General features: G+C 43.4%; 1 protein-coding gene across 2 annotated transcripts in view; it reads left to right on the top strand.

Annotated features, from left to right (window-relative positions):
- SRPX (sushi repeat containing protein X-linked) overlaps positions 1 to 18,187 on the top strand; it is a 401,322-nt gene that overhangs the window by 367,607 nt on the left and 15,528 nt on the right. The gene's annotated exons all lie outside the window — the stretch shown is intronic.

Consider the following 18,187-nt stretch of genomic DNA (forward strand, 5'->3'; position numbering starts at 1 on the left):
CTTGCGTTGCAACGCAGACAGGGACGTCCACCAGGCACTGGTACTCCTGGATTTGTCGGCCGCGTTCGACACGGTTGACTATGCCATCTTGGTCAACCGTGTCGAACAGGCCGGCCTCAGGGGGCCCGCCTTGTGCTGGCTGAAGTCCTTCATTTCCAACCGCACTCAAGCTGTGAGATTGGGAACATTCACAGCCCCCAAGAGAAAGTCCACCTGCGGAGTGCCTCCGGGATCGTCACTGTCTCCACTTTTATTTAATTTGTATCTGCGCCCCTTACTTTACTCTTTGAAAAATTATAAGGTCACTATTTTTAATTACGCAGACGACCTGCAACTGGTGTTTCCTCTGAATTCCCCTGATGCTGTGTCGGAATTTCAACAGGTCATGTGCCACATCCAGAGATGGATGAATCTAAACCACTTGAAACTTAACCCAGGCAAGACAGAGTTGGTCTTGCCTGGGAAAAGAGAAATTAGCTGGGGGCCTCCTGACCTGGGTGCCACTCCGACTAAATCCAACACTGTCAAGAGTCTAGGGGTTACTCCTAGCAACGATTTATCTCTTAAAGCCCAGATTGGAATGGTTGTATCTTCTCGTTTTTTCCAACTGCGGAAGATTAAGAAAATTTCTCATTTGTTGCCCCACTCTGCCCTCATTCAAGCAGTCATTGCCCTAGTCTTGTCCCACCTAGATTATTCTAACAGTCTGTATCTAGGACTCCCAGCTGGGCAACTGAAAAGATTACAGTATGTCCAAAATCAGGCAGCTAGGCTTATCTATAATCTACCCAAATGGCAATCTATCAGGACAGGACTAGCTAACCTTCACTGGTTACCAATAGGTCAGAGAGCTATATTTAAAACCGGTTGCATTATATTCAAGGCTTTACAAGGGAAAGGCCCCAAATTTATGATCAACCTGGTGTGTAAATATACCCCTTCACGCAATCTTAGATCTGCTCACAAAGATCTGTTAACTATCCCCTTAGTTAGGAGGAAGCGTCAAGGTGGTAGCTCTTTTCAGTTCTTGGCCGCCTCTTTGTGGAACTCTCTGCCTTCCTCCTTGAGACAAAGCGATAGTCTCCTCAATTTTAGACACGCCTTTAAGACCTGGCTTTTCAGACAGGCATATCCTTAGATTCGTTTTCTGACTCTCATGTTGTTGTGCTGTTGTGTTGCTGTTCCCAAAAGTTTCGATAGCGCCATGAAGCCCATGGGCGTACGTGCGCTGTATAAATTAAATTTAACATAACATAACATTCACGATTAGGGCAGTGTTGTTTGAAGCATTCATGGTTTAGCCATGCATGCCTCTATCATACAACGGTATTCTTGTTGTGTTGCAGAAAAAAATGACATTACTGGTATGCCTGCCAGTGTTAAACAGAGTTATGTGACAGGAGTAGAGAGTGCTTCATGCAGTTCCTATTCTAAGTAGATGCATTGCTGGATCACAACCTAAAGAAATCATTGATTCCACTGGATAAGCATTTAGTGAGATTTAAGTATGGGTTCCTTAAAAGGATATATCTATGGTAATCCTGATCTGTTATCCAGACGCCTAAATAGTTAAAAACAGAAATATAACTTGGGGCCTGATTTTGATTTTACCTTTTCGCAACAGAGTACCTTCTCTGTCAAACTCTTGGTCCAACTGCCCAATTTAGGGCTGGGTAGACCAGCAGTATGTTGACGGTGGTGCCTTCTTTGACGCTGTCACCAACTTGCAACTCTAACGGAGTACAGGCCTTCAGAGGCAATCTATCTCACCATCCACCCAATTTAGAGTGGGCAGTTGGATAGATTTCTTTTTACTGTCTGTCATTACCAGATAAAACTTGACAGTGAGGGAAAGTAAAAATAAAAATTGACACCCCCACCCACACCATGGGAGAAAACTCCCCTATTGTGGTGCTTTTAGTTGGACATATTTCAAAAACAAACTCATGCTTTAGGAGTTCGTTTTGAAAAATGTAAAGCTTTCAAACATTTGATGTAAGAGTCCATTACGATGAAAAGCATCCCAAACTTTCCATCGGCTTCTGCGAACTGCTGTGACTCCGGCTCTTACATATCCATAGAGTTCACCTCAAGGCTGGTGATAAACTTCCAGTTTGGAGAGTGGAGTAAATGGAGGGTGTTGCACATAAAGTCCTCTGCCACTCTGACTGCCTTTACTCTGTCCACCAAATACAAAATCTAGCCTTAGTCTAGTTGAACCCTAATACATGCTTGTGTTTTCTTTTTCATCGACCAAATACCATAATCTTTTTTTTGGTATAACTGGCAATACTTTATTAAAAACATGTTCATGTAACTTGTTCAGCCACCTCTGAAGACCAATTTGAGTACAGTCTTTAAAAAAAAGGATTATCTTCATATTGAAGCAACTTTTGGTATTTGGGAGAGGAATGGTAACCTTGGCATTTGCAAGGCACTGTCAAGATTTGCTGTATAGAGGCTGAACAAGGGAGTAGCCAATATGCCCTGCTTCAAGCCTTTATTAGTAAGAATATGTCTTGAGCCTGTGGTCCCATTTCCAACTTTAACTTTGTTACACAACAGTCTGGCTTCACTCAGATACTTGAGTCAGAGCTTCTGGGATACCCAGTTTACCCGGTGAAATGACCGTGATCCAGCCGGTAAAATGCTCAAGTAAAATCAATGTATCATGCTAACAAGTTGCCGTTGTGTGTTTGGGAAGCTTCAACAGCTGTAAATGAGAGCTCAACAACATTGTCTACTGTGCTGCACTTGAGCCTAAACCCGATTTGAAAAAAGTAATTAAGTGCTTTTAATCCAAACAATTTTCAAGTTCACACTACAGAATTCTGGTATGAACTTTAGCCTTGATATCTAACACGGAGAGCAATCACTAATTGCCAGGATAATTCCTGTCACGCTTTTCATAAAGGTGGTGCAATATGGGACGTTTCCGTGAGACGGGCACCAGAAGGTTCTAAAGTGAGATCTTAAAGAAAAGGGTGAAACAATTGGTCCCATATTCTAAATCTGATTTGAAGAGCATGCTTACAGCTCAGTAGGGCCCAGGGGGGCACTACAAGATGTACATTCCTTCAGTGCACCTTCAATGCTAACAGAATCAATGTTTACTTCACTATTTATCAGTGTATTCTGTGATGCTTAAATATCTTTTTGATTCAAATATTGGACAGTTGATTTTTCAGCCCAATGAGTAAAGTAATATTTAGTTCTATAGAGCCACAATCCTCCCAAGTTGGACCGTTGATCACATCCAAGTTATTATCAAACCACCAGAATTTTCTCTGATCTCGAAGACATGACAGTTTGTGAAAAAGATGCTCCGGACATCAAAAAACTTGCCAAACTTATTCATTGTAATATTTTCTGACATGAGTTAATCTAGATGTAAGCTCTGAATCATTGCGATTGTTGGCGTATTTTCTTATTATAGCTCTAAAATGCATCTCTTCTGTTTTTTAATTAGTAGCAGCGTGAGGTGGGGACCTGTTGCTCTGCCCCTTTGGCCCACAGTGGACATCGACGTTGCCATTGGAACCTGGGCATTTTTTCTGTAGGGAAGCTCAGAGGAGGCCCCTGATCGGGACCAACTGTTCTGGGAGGCTACAGACACTGGCAACCACTCTCCTGCCCTCCCCTGTTTCTTCACCTGTGCATTCCATCTCACCAAGTGGGACTTTGCAGAACTTGCCAGTGGCAGGGGGCCAGGCATTGAGACAACAGGCGGACAACAATTGGACCTGCCATTGGGGCTCCCCTTATGTGAACACATGCCATTTGTCCACAGAACAAGTCTCCATCTCCTACCTAGTGGAACGTACCACAGATAGTGGCAGGCGTAATGGAAGACACTGGCCATTGGGGGATCCATCAGACACTGCTATTCTGCCCAGGTCTGCCTCAAAATAGTTGCTGCCATAGACATTTCCCCCCACAGAACTGGTTAGACCCCCACAGACTCTGAGACTCCCACCTACTTGTAAGCCTAGGGTCTAGACCTCCTGTCTGCACTTATCCTATACATGGGGCAAAACGCGTTGGCACTTCCTCCACAGAATTGTTACCCCTCCCCCCCTGTTGGAATACACACGGGGACCACAGGCACCCCTCAGGCTGACAGCTTGCAGGAGAGCCTACACAACAAGTACTGATGGGGAAACCAAGGACAAACAAGCGGGGGCACAGCCTGACTTGGGAGAATACCCCTGACCCCAACCTGTGAAAACTGATGGCATGGACCCCGAGGGATCCTATTTACTTCCAACTGGAACAAATACACCCTGCCATTGCCGATACCAATGCCACCCTTCAGCAAGATATAGTCTTGTTGGGCCTGGGCATGCTGCAGTCAGACCACCAGAAATTGATAGAGCGAGTCAAAGCAGTAGAAACCTCAGTGGAGAAACTGTGGTCCGAACTCCAAACACTGTCCTGCCAAAAGGCAGACCTGACCGATAGAGTGCGTGTCCTTGAACATCGAGCAGAAAATGCAAAGGGACATAATAGACTAGATACTATCTGAGTGGTGGGACTCACTGAAGGTAAACAGGGGAGTGATATGGTGGCATATCTTGAACACTGGCTCCAGACGGAGGTTGCCCTGAACAACCTGACCCCATTCTTCGCACTAGAACACGCCCACAGAGTCCCGGAGCGCCAGGTTTTTTCCCGGGTTGTCTTCCCCAACCTGTGGTGGCTAGGCTGCTCCACTACAAAGACAGGGGTGTTATCCTGCAGAGAGTGTGAACGGGAGGCAGATTCACACAAGCCAATAGCAAGGTGCCAGTGTTCTCAGACTTCACTGCTGCTCTACAAGCCAAACGGGCTCCCTTCCTGGAGTTCAAGAAGGCCGCCGTGACGAGGGACTACAGTACTTCCTGATGTTCCAAGCCAAGCTCTGGATAATGTTAGAACTGGATCGACTCTCCTGATGGTGCATCCTAAGCCTAGTGCTTCCTAACGTAGATTAAAGAAACACTCTTATGGAGCCCTACGTGGCAGATCCCTGAAGAGGCCATCACTGTCACAAACCAAACAGGAGTTGGGCCCGGGCTGCTCTCCAGGCAGTGGCTGAGATCGTGATGACACAGAGGTCGGATTTGGGAACTAGTGCCCATTCTGCACGTTGATCAGTCCTTTCTGAGTCTTCCCTGGTCGATGTTACTAGCCTGCTGTTGGTGATGGCACAATCTGACGATTTGATAACCACTGCCACTGGCCCTTTGGTGTGTTGGTGGTTGGGGTGAGTCTCAAGATGGGGGCCCACCCTCACTGTAGGTTACAGAGTTGGAGGAGGCTGCCGCCTTGGGAACGCTGCATATTTAAGACTGTTATTTCTTGAGGGAGTCTGGACCATGGATGTGCTGGTGTCTACCATGGGGCCAGGCTAAGTGCCTGGAGAGTAAACATTGGCAGGGCTGGTGTGACACTGTGACCCTCTGTGGATCATGTTTGTATGTTTAGGTTTGGGTGGCTAGCCATTGCTGGGCCGCTCACGGACGAGGAGCTACTAGTTGGGGGGATATTATTTTTTACAGGGATCTCTCTATATGTTGAGGTGTGAGAACTAGATGTGGGGGAATCCCAGGTGGTCTTGGTGGGACATGCACTTCATACAATCAGATGCCAGATCAGTGGCACTCTCTGACCCTGCTGTCCTGGAATATTCAAGGGATGGGTACGGACACCAAACGTCACAACATACTTAGATATTCAAAGCGGAGATGGGTGCAGGTGGCTATGCTACAGGAGACACACCTTGCAAGGGAGGGGATTGACCACCTGTGCCACGGATTGCAGGCCATTCATATGCCACTTCATTATCCGCCTTCACCTGGGGGGCATTGATATGGATCAAGGCAGGGACACCATTCAAACCCACCTATTCCTCCATTGGCAAAGAGGGCCGCTATACCCTGATCAGGGGTAGGCTGTTGGACAGGGATATAATCTTAGGTGGAATCTATGCTCTAAATCAGGACCGGGTGACCTTCCTCCACTCCCTACCTGCCCCCCTGGCATCATCAATGACAGATGACCTCTTGTTAGGTGGGGATTTCAATTGTGTAGCTGATGCCCTCCTTGATTGTTCCACCCACCCCCACTCTGTCAGGTGCACCCATCTAGCGGATGTTTGGCGAACACAACATTGTGGAGACACTTGACTATTAATTTTACTCGCATATTTACCAACTACACACCTGGATAGATAAGTTTGTCTGTTCACACAGGCTTAGTCAATGTGCGACATACACCGAATACCTAGGGCGCACCCTTTCAGACCATAGCTGCCTGCTGCTGGGTTCCAACCTGTTGGGGAGCGCCCCAAATCAACATATGCAGGCTTAATCCATTGCTTCTAGAGGATACTTGCTTTTGGGACTCCCTGGGAGATGCAATCTCTGGGTAATTTGAGCATAATCAGGGCTTGGCGTCCTCCGGTCTATTCAAATTGGAGGCGTTGTGGTCCGGGGTCACAATTTGGGCCTCTCAGTCGGGGACCAGAAAGAATTGAACGGGGAGCTTCAGCCCCTGCATAGTAAATTGCTTGAGTTACATAACGCTCTGGAAACTGACATAACATCGCTAGGCAGACTGTGTGAGGCCTTGGAGCAATATAATGCTACCTTAGAATGGCTACGCAGCCATGATTATAAAAACTATCTTGCCAGGGCCCATGAGGAGGAGGGACTACCAGGAAATCAATTGGCCTGGCTTATCTGGCGTGAACATCAAGGGGCCCCTATTAAACATATTATAATTGGCAAAGGTGATTCGCTCTATTCTCCTGTGGCTTTAAATGCCTGGTTCTGGGAATACTAAAGAAATACTGTATGAATGTGTGGATTCACTCACGCTGGGATGTCAGACTGTCTTACTGGCCAGCCTGCCAGTGTGAGAACTTCCTCAGGAGGCTGGGGAGGCCTGTAACAGTACAAGAGATCGAATCCGCTATTAAAGGAATAGCAAAGGGTAAGACTTTGGGTTCTAATGGCCTTCCTGCAGAGTTTTACTCCAAATTTGCTGTTACGTTGTCCCCGGGCCTGGAGTCACTGTATGCGGATTCTCTGTGATTGGTGACACAACCTGACAAAACTCAAGACATTGTTTTGGCCCCCCTTTCTCCACTTTAGATGCTTAATATGGATTTCAAAATCAGTTGTAAGGTGCTGGCCCTCCAGCTCCTCCCCATATGCCCACTCTAATGCACGAAGACCAGAACTGCTTCAAACTGGCGTGCAACACCTCTCATAACCTAAGAAGACTTTACCATGTACTTTACCATCTGGAGGTACAGTCTTGATAATGGGCCATGTTGATTGACCTTGAAAAGGCCTTCAACTCAATACGCTGAGAACTTTTGTTTGAAGTAATGTGTGGGATCGGTTTAGGGGTTAAGCTACTTTATAATACACTGACCGCACAGGTCAAAATGGGCACTACCATCTCCCCGCATTACAATGCACACAGAGGCACCAGGCAGGGATTCCTTCTTTCCTTTGTTCACATTAGCCATTGAGCCCTTGGCTGAACTCTTTCACCGGACAAGAGTGGGCATCGGTGTGTAAGTCCAAGGTTGAGAATACAACCTCTTACTTTACCTAGCAGATGTGGCTGTGGGGTCTTTGAGAGAGTTTTGGGCCGCCTTATCAATAATACAAAGACATACACGATCCCCATTTCGCCAGACACCCAACAGCCCTAATCTCACGTCAAGACCTGACGTGGTCCCCATTCTTCCTTTCAATACCTGGGTATAAAGGTATTTCATCCCTTGGAGGACTTACAAGAAGGCAATCTGGGGAAAACCCTTTGACCCCTGCGATCATGCGTTCCTTTTTGACACTCTCTCAAGCTACTAGCTTTGTCGATGTTCTCACTAGCCAAAATGGTCATGCTCCCAAGATTGATTTATTTCTTTGTTGGTGTGCTGGTCTCTTGATTTCGACAACCGAACACCTTACTGTGGGAACTGATATGGGACAGGGGATGCCATAGAGTATTTCTGGGGGTTCTTCGGTGCCCACCAGATTAGGAGGACCTGAGTTCCCCTGATTTTGGCTGTACTTCTTGGCTTCACTGCTCCAGTGGGTTACTCAATGGCTAGACGTAGACCACCAGGAGGAATTGGGACCGGTGGAGTTGTCCACCCACTTAGGCACGTTATTGGCTAAGCTACTTGTGATCCCAGGTCATGCTGTGTTGTTGACGGTAACATTAAAGTGCTCGGCTGTGGATTCTCCCCTCTATACCCCGGCACTGCCTCTGGTGGACCTCCCAAATCGAGACCTTCTCTCCTTTTTCACTTCTGGGCAGTTTTTGGCCTGGACTGATGCTGGGCTGGTGACAGGGGGACTGCTACAAACAGGGTGCCCTTAAATAACTGGTAACCCAATATGGCTTACCCTCAAGACAATTCCTCGTGTATGATATTCTGAATGTTTGAAGGCCAAAGGGCCAGAGGGGCTCAAGGGTGTGGTGACTCCCTCAGTACTGCAGCTGCTGGTCTCCCTGGACACCACGAGACACCAAGTGACATGATTCATTTGCACACTATCCGAGATGACCCGTAAACCATTGCTGACAGTGCGCCAGAGGTGGGGGAGACACTGGAATGGGAAATAACAGAATTAGGGAGGCGCAAGATACTGACATACCCTAAGAAGGTCTCCGGAAACATAAGGCTAAAATGCATGCAGTCCAATAGCGTCCGTAGGACTTGTATGACTCCCCATAGACTTCAGGTTGTTTATGGTTGTGAACCATGCAGCTGCCGTAGGTGTGAGCATTCGATGAAGATTTTATACACAGGACATGGAGCTGCCCGGAGCTGCATACATTTTGGGGCACAATTATAGACACCCTGAATACTATATAGGGGCTTCACTTGTTCCCTAAAAGTCTGTTTGCTGAGGTTTTACCCGAGACCCCGCACACGGAAAGTAGGCTCTAGATTTTTAAGACCTGGCCCTAGTGTTAGCAAGGAGGCGAATAGCGATTGACTGGGAATTCAAAGCAGGGCCGATGGTGGGAGCTTGGATTAAAGGTGTTACCCAATCTGACACGGCTGAGGAGTGTGCTCTGCCTAGGGAGCATGCCTGAAGGATAAGGAGACGCCCAATATAAAGCTTGTGCACAGAGGTCTTAGATGCCTGGGAGCACCCAGAGGGAAGGTCAGAGGAAGATGCTGAGGTACAAGAGAGCCCAACCGAAGGGGATGGGGTGGCGTCCCAGAGGGACATTATTGGGGTAAAATCATACCCTGAGTGAGAAAACTGACTAGAATACTACTGCCCTCACATGCCCAAGTGGAGAATTGGGTGGCACTGGATCCATCCTCCCATCACCCCAGATTGTCACTCATGCCATGGGAGATTTCCCCTTTAAGCCAGAGTACGGCTCCAGGTCACCATCCCCTGCACCCCCTCTTACTAGCGTCTTTTTTTATTCTTCCTGAACTTGCCGGATTGAGCGATCCCTGCACTGACTTACTTATTTTCCTTTTTCTCCCCCTCTTTCCTTTCTGTTCTCTACACCTTGGATGTTGCAGTTCTACATGTAATATTTCTTTTTCTCCTTCATTATAATTGCTTTTGTTGTGACCAGTGTTCCTGATTCGGCAATGTTAACTGCTGAAACGTTATATGTTTTTGTATGGAACCTTGTTTGATAGACCACTACCTGCATCTTACCCAATTATTGAAGAATTGCAGTGCCCAGATTGTTAATGTTTCTATATGCTATTGTCTTCACCTTCTGGAGATGTTTGTTTTAATGCCAATAAACATATGTTTAAAAATAAAACCACAATTTCTTCTTCTCGAATTAATCTCTAGAGTGCCTCCTCCTTCTCTGAAGGGTCACCATTTTTTATTTTTGAGCATCTCAACTTTCTTCAACTTCTTTTATTGTCTATTCTTTCTCTCTTCAATTTCCAACTCTTCTCTCATTTGCCTTTTTATTCTTTATTCTTCTTTCTTTTTAGATAGCATATAAATCCTTTATATAAAGAATATAAGCATATTAAATGAATGCCAATGTTTAATACCGGTTTTAATATAACTCTAAAATGTCCTCCTCCTATTATTGCAAACCCATTTTTAATGGCAGAAGCTCCGCTGCATAAGGTTCCTAACATAGTAGTTGTCTCTAAAATTTCTAATTCAGGTTTAAGTTCAGAAATGTATTTTGCTAATTCTTCAGTTCTTCTTCTCTCATCTGTATGAACAGCAATGTTGAGCCTTCAAAATTTTAAGGACTCTGCCTTTCTCTGCTAATAATATATCTGAAGCTAATTGACCTTGCAGAACTATTGACCTAATAGCTACTAATTCCGTGTTTACTGCTAGCAAAGTGCCAGTTGTACTAGTAGCCAATTTATCTAGTACAATAGATAACATTCTAATCTTCTCGCCATTAAAAATTATTCCTACTGATGGTATGATTGCTCCAGAAATATCTCCCACTAATTGTAACCCATCAATAGTACTATGTGTGTGTATTTGAGATGGAGTCATTGTCAAAACATCTATGCTCTTTGCATGATACATCTTGGGGAACAAAAAAGCCAAACAGCAAACACCCTCCCAGCCAGCAGGTAATTGGCAATAGGCATCCTGTTTGCAAATGAAATAAATTCCAGGAATAACGGCCTTAAGCCCTGTTAAAATTTGAACAGACCCAAAAGTTCAAATGTGTGTTCCCGGATACTTATCCCACAGTATCTCTTTCTAAACTGTTTTCCCTTCTTGTAAACAGAGTTTACTTTTTTGTATTTTTTTTAACATTTTTATTTTTATCAGACAGAATTATACCATCAATACCGAGAACAATTGAATGGTAGAAAAATACATACTAACTTTCAACTGCCATCAAGGTATTTGAAATAAAGAGCGCCATTTCCCTAATCAAGGTTTATACAAAATTCATGAAATAAATAAAGTGACAAAGTGCATACTAGCAAAAAGAAAAAAGCAGCATACAGAGACAAGTATAGAAACTACCCATAATGAAGTGCAATCATGTAAACAGAAGAGAAGTGACATAGCGCACTTATCCAATACCGAACAAATGGCATCCAAACATCCCGAATAGGTGTCTCTTAATCCGATACCATTCAACCAATAATCTTGTCTCATAATCATGAAATACACAAAATATAAACATTAATATATTAATTGACGAAGAGGAGATTAGCAGGACACGTGGGCAAATATACAAACTACCTATAATAAAGTGCAATGATCATAACACAAGTACGGTGGCATAGCTATCAGCACAAAAACATCTCAGAAACATCCCAACATCTAGAATAGGTGTCTCTTAATGCGACACCATTAATCCAGCAATCTTGTCCCGTAATCATAAAGTACACACAATACAGACATTCATATAAGAAGATTTGGGATACAAACTATCATGTCACAAATCGAGATTTACAGTACTTATGACACAAATACAGTGACATAGTTCATATTGCCGAAAAGAAGATGAGCAGCATACACAGACACATATACAAACTGCCCAAATAAAGTACAATCCTTATAAGACAAGTAAAGTGACATTGTTCGCTTTCACAGTACAGAGCAGGGGCATACATACACACAACTCAAGTCGCATTGGTACCCCTTAATATAAAGGCATTACACCTGAAATTGCATCTGACAATGGTAAAGTGCACCAAATATCAAAATTCTACCGAGACTAAAAACACAGCATGCACGAGCATATCGGGAAGGCATAAAAATAAAAGAATATGCAGCAATGCAGGTATTACAAATTACATTGATTGTAAGCCAGGAACCGCCTTTTTGATTAGCTCTAAATACTGCAAAATAACGGTAAACTACTTAATGCCCCTGATTAGATTTGCATATGCTTCTTCAAACTTCTTTACTCTAAGCATTTGTCCCACCAACCTGGTAGTATCGGGACTAATTGTGTTCTCCAATTTAGAAAAATCAATCAGCGAGCTATTAAAAATACGATATATATAAACATCTGGCCCCACTTATCAATACTGGTGCTCTGACTCTGCTTGGAGAGCCCAAAAAGTACTAGACCTGCTTTCAGAGTGATCTTAGCCTGGAGACCAATACTAATAGCGGCAAATCATTTTTTCCAAAAAAGCCTCAGATTGTGGCAGGTAGAAAAAATATAGAGCCAGTTCCCAGCGCCTTCCTGGTGGCAGCGAAAACAATAATGCAAAACTGTTGGTTGCAATCTGTGAAGGGCGGCTGGGGTATAGTATGCCATCCATCTAGAAATGAAGGACATTCTATTCAAATTTGCCGCTCCTGAAAACTTATACCTGGCCTCCATAATAATTTGGCAATCGTTTTCAGAAACGCGACATTGAGTTTTCAACAAGATCTACTCTAAGAAGCTAGTCGCATGTTCCTGAGCCCCATGAATTCATAGCAACCTGTCCCAGTTCCAAACTCCCAGAAGCCTAGATCTTGCAAGTGAACGCATGGCAGGGTGGTCATCTTGACTTGCTTCCTGACCATAATTAACTGTAGAATGAATAATCTACTGAATTAAACTCAGAAAAAAGAGATTGCAGCAATCGCAACAAGAAGTTTGTGCCAAGTAATGTGCTTACCCCTTAAAATAAAATGACCAAGCTCTTTAAAAATATCAGGAGTTCTAATACCTCATCTGGGTTTTTAGATTCAATCCTCCCAAAATGGTAGCACCCCTGCAGCTTAAGATACATATCACCTACTGGGATGTGATTTGATATGAACAGAAAGTTCATCGGGCTGCCCATCTCCTGAAGTGAGTTACGCCTGGTTTACTTTGGCAATTTCACTACTTTAATATAAGCTGGTAAACTAATTTCTGATTCCTGGACCATTCTTAAAAAAAAAAAAACTCAAATACCCCATTGCAATGATCTTGTTAAAATATGAAAAAGTGATGACTCATAGTATGTCTGAACAGGAGGTATGCCGAAATCGCCCTGCGCAATATCTCATTGTAAAACAGACTATTTTCACTCAAGGGGCATTCCTGTTCCAAATAAAGCTTCTAAAAAAAGTGAATCTAAATCCTTAAAAAACTATTACTGACTTTTATGGGAACATTTGAAAACTAAAATAAATGTAGAGGCAAAATAGACATTTTGATAATAGCAAACCCTGCCAACCACTGTCAGGGGGAGACGTGACCATCTTTCCATTAGCCCCCCAAATCCTCTTCAGGGTTGCCATATAATTTAACTGCAATAGCTGTAAATAGTTATTCGTAACATATATAACTCAATAGCATATTGGGCTATGAGAACTAGCTTGCTGCTGCGGAGAGATGGGCAGATCACCCACAAATGCATTAAAAGATAGCAGTTCTGTTTTTATGGTGATGGATTTTATATCCGCCAATCCCTGTAAATTCCGCAAACTCATCAAGCGCCCTCTGTATATTTGCATTATCAGGTTTCAGATATAAAATTATGTCATCCGTAAATAACTTCAGGTTATACATACCCTCCATCGGTGTACAGAATCCTAATAGCCTGGGGCTCAATAAAAAATGTAAACAAAATTGGGCATAAGTCACAACTCTGGCGGTTGCCTCTATTAATTCCCACTGTTACTGCCAAACTGGAATTAATAAATATCTTTGCTTGTGCGCCATGATACAAATTCTCAAGCATGAAAATACATTGTAGAGGGAAGCCAAACTTCCTCAAACTGTAAAACATCACCTCCCAATCAACCAGATCGAATACCGTCTCTGCATCAATCATTATTTTTCCAGCGCCTGTATTAAAACATTGGTGCTGGCCACCATCAAACGATTAGAAACAAAGATACTCTGGTCTGTATGAATTAAGGCTTAACCAGAGAGAATAATCCGGGTATGCCATATTTTCATTAGTTCTTATCTTTTTTTAAGAAACTCACTATAGTAGATTCCTTGAAGGTAGAGGGAACTTCCGGGCCGTCCCTAATACAATTAAATAAATCAGTTAGGAAGGGTACTAATTCTGCTGCAAATATTTAAAAAAAATTCTGCCAGAAACCCGTCATTGCCACACGCCTGAGCAGTGGACATTTTTGAAAGGGCTATGTTGACCTCATCTACTGTTAAAATAGCTGCCATTTTCTCGGCTAGAGAATTTGGCATCTGCGGCAACATTATAGACCCATAATACCAATTTACACTAAACTCCAAGACTGAATACTTAGTTTCATGTAAGGTTTATAGTGCTGTAGAAAAACTTGAGAGACCTCATGCTACTCCGTTACTATCCTATCGGTGGCTGGATTTGCTAGCTTTCTGATTAACAAAGCGCCCTGCTTAATCCATGTCGACCAGGCCAAAAACTTGCCAATCATCTGGTTCTCCTCATAGATACATTGCTGATATACCTTAGGGCTATATATTACCCCTAATATGAAAAACTCTCTTATTAACTGAGACGCCAGGCGTAGCCCACATGCTATGCCATTAGCACACGTAATTCGCCCGGCATCGCTCCATACTGTGTTGGAACATGGGCGTAACAAGAGGCTACTGCTGAAAGTCCCAGTACGGAGGCAAGAAGCTAGCAACAGAAAACAGCGCTGGAATCACAGACTCTGTCTGCCCTTTCCTGGGAGGATTACTGTGGAAGCGCAAGCAGCGAGACTAAGGCACAGAAATTCTAGCTCTTTTCCTTTTTGAGCTTTCTATGAACAGCTTGGCCATCGTAGACAGATGTGAGTGCTGACGGTCGTGACGAGTTGGGACTGGCCAATATTTTGCCTCTGTTTCTATATATTGGATGCATGGCAAGCAGGAGCCACTCCAGTTCTACTGCGCTCTGGTAAGTTAGGGAAGGAGAGGTTGCGGAAAATTGGTGGTGATCTCTTGAAATTCTGGTATTCACCCCCCTCAGCATTAGTGCTGGAGTTGAGAAATACAATAATGCGCATTCCTCCCTACGCCATCCTCCTTGTGGGCGAGAGTGAGTGAAAACAGCAAGCTGGGATGGACATTGGCAGAGCTGGGGAGTCTGGGAGTGCTGAAGGCATGTCGAGGGGTAAGGAACTTTGTGTTGAGCTATTGTGCAAAGCCTGTGCAAAGTATGAATAAGAAGCATTCCAAAACCATGAATGTCGCTGGCACCATGAACGCCTCTTCTACCCTGGATCAGAAGGCAAAGAGACGTGCCATGCAAGCAAAGTCAGCTGCTGACTGGGCAAATTGCAGTTTCCATATGAGAACCTGTTCTAGGGTGGCAGCGAGCTCATAGAATTGCACATTCAGCATCCAGAAGGGAAACATGATGGTGGCTGAAAACGGCAATCAGTATTCAATATCAGAGCAGGCTTCAAAAGGGTCAATCGACACCTGAATCTGGAGCTCAGAATAACGAAATGCTTGTGGAGGTAACTGTTGAGGTGGATTCAAACCAGGGTAAAACAAAGGAATATCCCTTGTTTACGAAGGGGAGATTGACTGTATCCAACTCCATGACTTTACTTCAATTCACCGCTAATTGAGCCCCGTTAAAGGTACAGGCTTGTTTAGCCATAGCAAGCTCAGGCTCCTCTCTCGGTAGAGTTTTCTGCCTCGCATGCATCATCCCCCTCTGAGTTGAGTCTATCAACTGTATACGTGATCAGCCGCAATTTAAGACCGTTGCAGGACTTCAGGCCCTGTAGCTTTAGGGTCAGCTGCAGGATCAGTAACAGGAGTATGGAGGGAATGGAGGTAGCAAGGAACATGATGGTAAAGACATGCTCAACATTATTTTGACCGAGTTATGGGAGTTGAAGTTTTCGCAGGCACTTGAAATAGCTGTTTTACATAAGACACTACCTAAGATTGAAGAAAGCATGATACAACTTCCAGACGATTGAAGGAGGCTGAGTCTAGAATATCTGAACTTGAAGATAAGGTTGTTTCTATGCAAAAATAAGTCAGCCACTTTGAAAAGCAAATATGCATTTTGGAATAGAAGATTGAGGAGCCTGAAAACCACTCACAACGTACCAATTTGCAAATTGTGGGTGTACTGGAGAGGAAGATGGTCAGCAGGCACCTCAATTGGGTTGACTCTTTTATCAAGTCTTATGTACTGCCTGATTTTAACCATTACAAGGACCACTGTGTTCCTGCTCAGTGCTCTCCCAGCGCAAAATATCCTCATACCATTTTGGTTAATTTCTCTGACCATTGAATCAAGGAGCACATCTTGGCAAAGACAATTGAGAAGAAAGTTTTTTTAACTCCAGAAATACGTCATTGTCGCATTTTTCAGAAATGTCAAACTCAGTGGCTCGTTGTCAAAGGGAGTTTGGCAAGATGGTAGATTTATTCAGAGCTCAGGCATCCATAGTACAACTGTGCAAACTGAAGGTGTCAATAAAACAGAAGTTTTATTTGGTCTCTAGCCTTAGAGAGGCTCATGAGTTAATTCAGAAAATGAGGAAATAAGAATGAACGTTGTCTGATGTTGTCCTTTAAAATGAATTGAATTACACTTTTGAAGGTTAATATTGGAGGAGCCGGTGTGTTTTTTTTGCTGGTTCAAGTGTGCAATACCATGGCCCTTATTTGCTATGAAGCGTGGCAAGGGGATATTGTAGGTACTTTCCCCTTGGTGGAATGGGGTGTGTGGAGGGTCACTGAAATCTTTTTGGGTGGGTGTCAGGGTTGGGGGCAGCACTTATAGCAAACATAAGCAGAATTTTGATATGCTTATGGCCAGGTACATAAAAACTGTGGTAGACAGTAGATTACATCTTTACAATGGTGCTTAAGGTTAGGCTGATCTCTTGCAGTGTTAATGGCATTGCAAGTAGGCATAAATGCCGGTGCCTGAAATGATGGTTAACGTCACTTTCCCCCGAGGTAATATTTTTGAAGAACACCCACCTCAAGAATATTTCCCCCAAAGATTTTCATTCTTAAAAAATATCCCTATGCGTACTTCACTTCAGCAGGATTAGCGGTAAGGGGTGTTGCGATTTTTTTGGCACAGAAAGTAGATTGGGTGAAAAGGGAAGTAATTAGAGACCCGCTAGTCAGGTCGTTATGGATTAAAGTTGTGGCCAATGGAAGCCCATTGAAATTGGTTAATTATTATGGCCCAGTTGCTGATGAGGTGGAAGCACTATTGCAGATTCACAACATTGCAATGGGGGCTGAGGTACTAAAGATTCTGGAAGGGGACTTTAACTACTTCAGGATTTAACATTCAATACATAAAATATAGCCAAAACGTGCTAAACTAAAAGAGTGATTGATACTTTAAAGCAAGATTTTCAATTAATAGATCCATAATGTCAGAATCATCTGGGTTCTCTACATTGAATGTTTTTCACAGCATTATAGAACAGCTTCTCGTCTGGATTTCAATAATATTTCCCAGTCAATTAAATAGGTGGGCTCAGATACTACGGCAAACGCCTTTAATGATCATTCAGTTTTCTATATTCTGGTGGAGCTGGTAATGGTGAGGAAGGAAAGGCCCGGGTGGCAGCTGGATAGGTTTCTCCTTTTCAACCAAGAAAGGCTGGAAGAGATGAGGAAATTTATTGTTGAATTTTTCCTTGTTAATAGAAGTAAGGCCTCTTTTTTCAGTTTTGGAGGATTTTAAACCCACAGTATGGGCAAAAATAGCAAAGATAAAGACCAGGCTCATCAAATAGCAGATTTGCAATCAGCAGTAGACAAGGCTCTGCACGCCAAGAGCAGTCCGATAGATTCAGGGCCTCCATTTGAGAAATATTTAGAGAAGGCGAATCACAACTTAAGATAGTTTCCCTTTTTGTTGTCTATCTAATTTTAATTTAGGTTATACCATTTTCTTCTTTTATTCATCTTTCTCCTTCTTCCAAACATTATTTAAAACATCTTCCTTCTTGTGTGCCTTACGAAATATGTGAGCTCTTCCTTCTTCGAATGTTAAAATGTATTCTTTAAGGGCCTCATTAAACAGGTTAAGCTTTTTTTGTATGCCTTGGCAGGGTCTATAACTGTAGGGGACCTAAAGAAATATCATGCAACTTCCATATCCTTAGTTTACGGATGAGGTTTAATTCTTTTCTGAAAATAAATTCTAGAAAGCATCATATCATAATTAGAAAAATTGTATTCAAAACATTCCTTTCTGTAAAATAATCAAAGAAATAATTGTACATGAAAGTGGGATGTGGTGATACGTGACATCTTCCGCAGCTGAAGAAGG

Source organism: Lissotriton vulgaris, chromosome 8 (assembly GCF_964263255.1).
Source record: "Lissotriton vulgaris chromosome 8, aLisVul1.2, whole genome shotgun sequence".
Classification (NCBI taxonomy): domain Eukaryota; kingdom Metazoa; phylum Chordata; class Amphibia; order Caudata; family Salamandridae; genus Lissotriton; species Lissotriton vulgaris.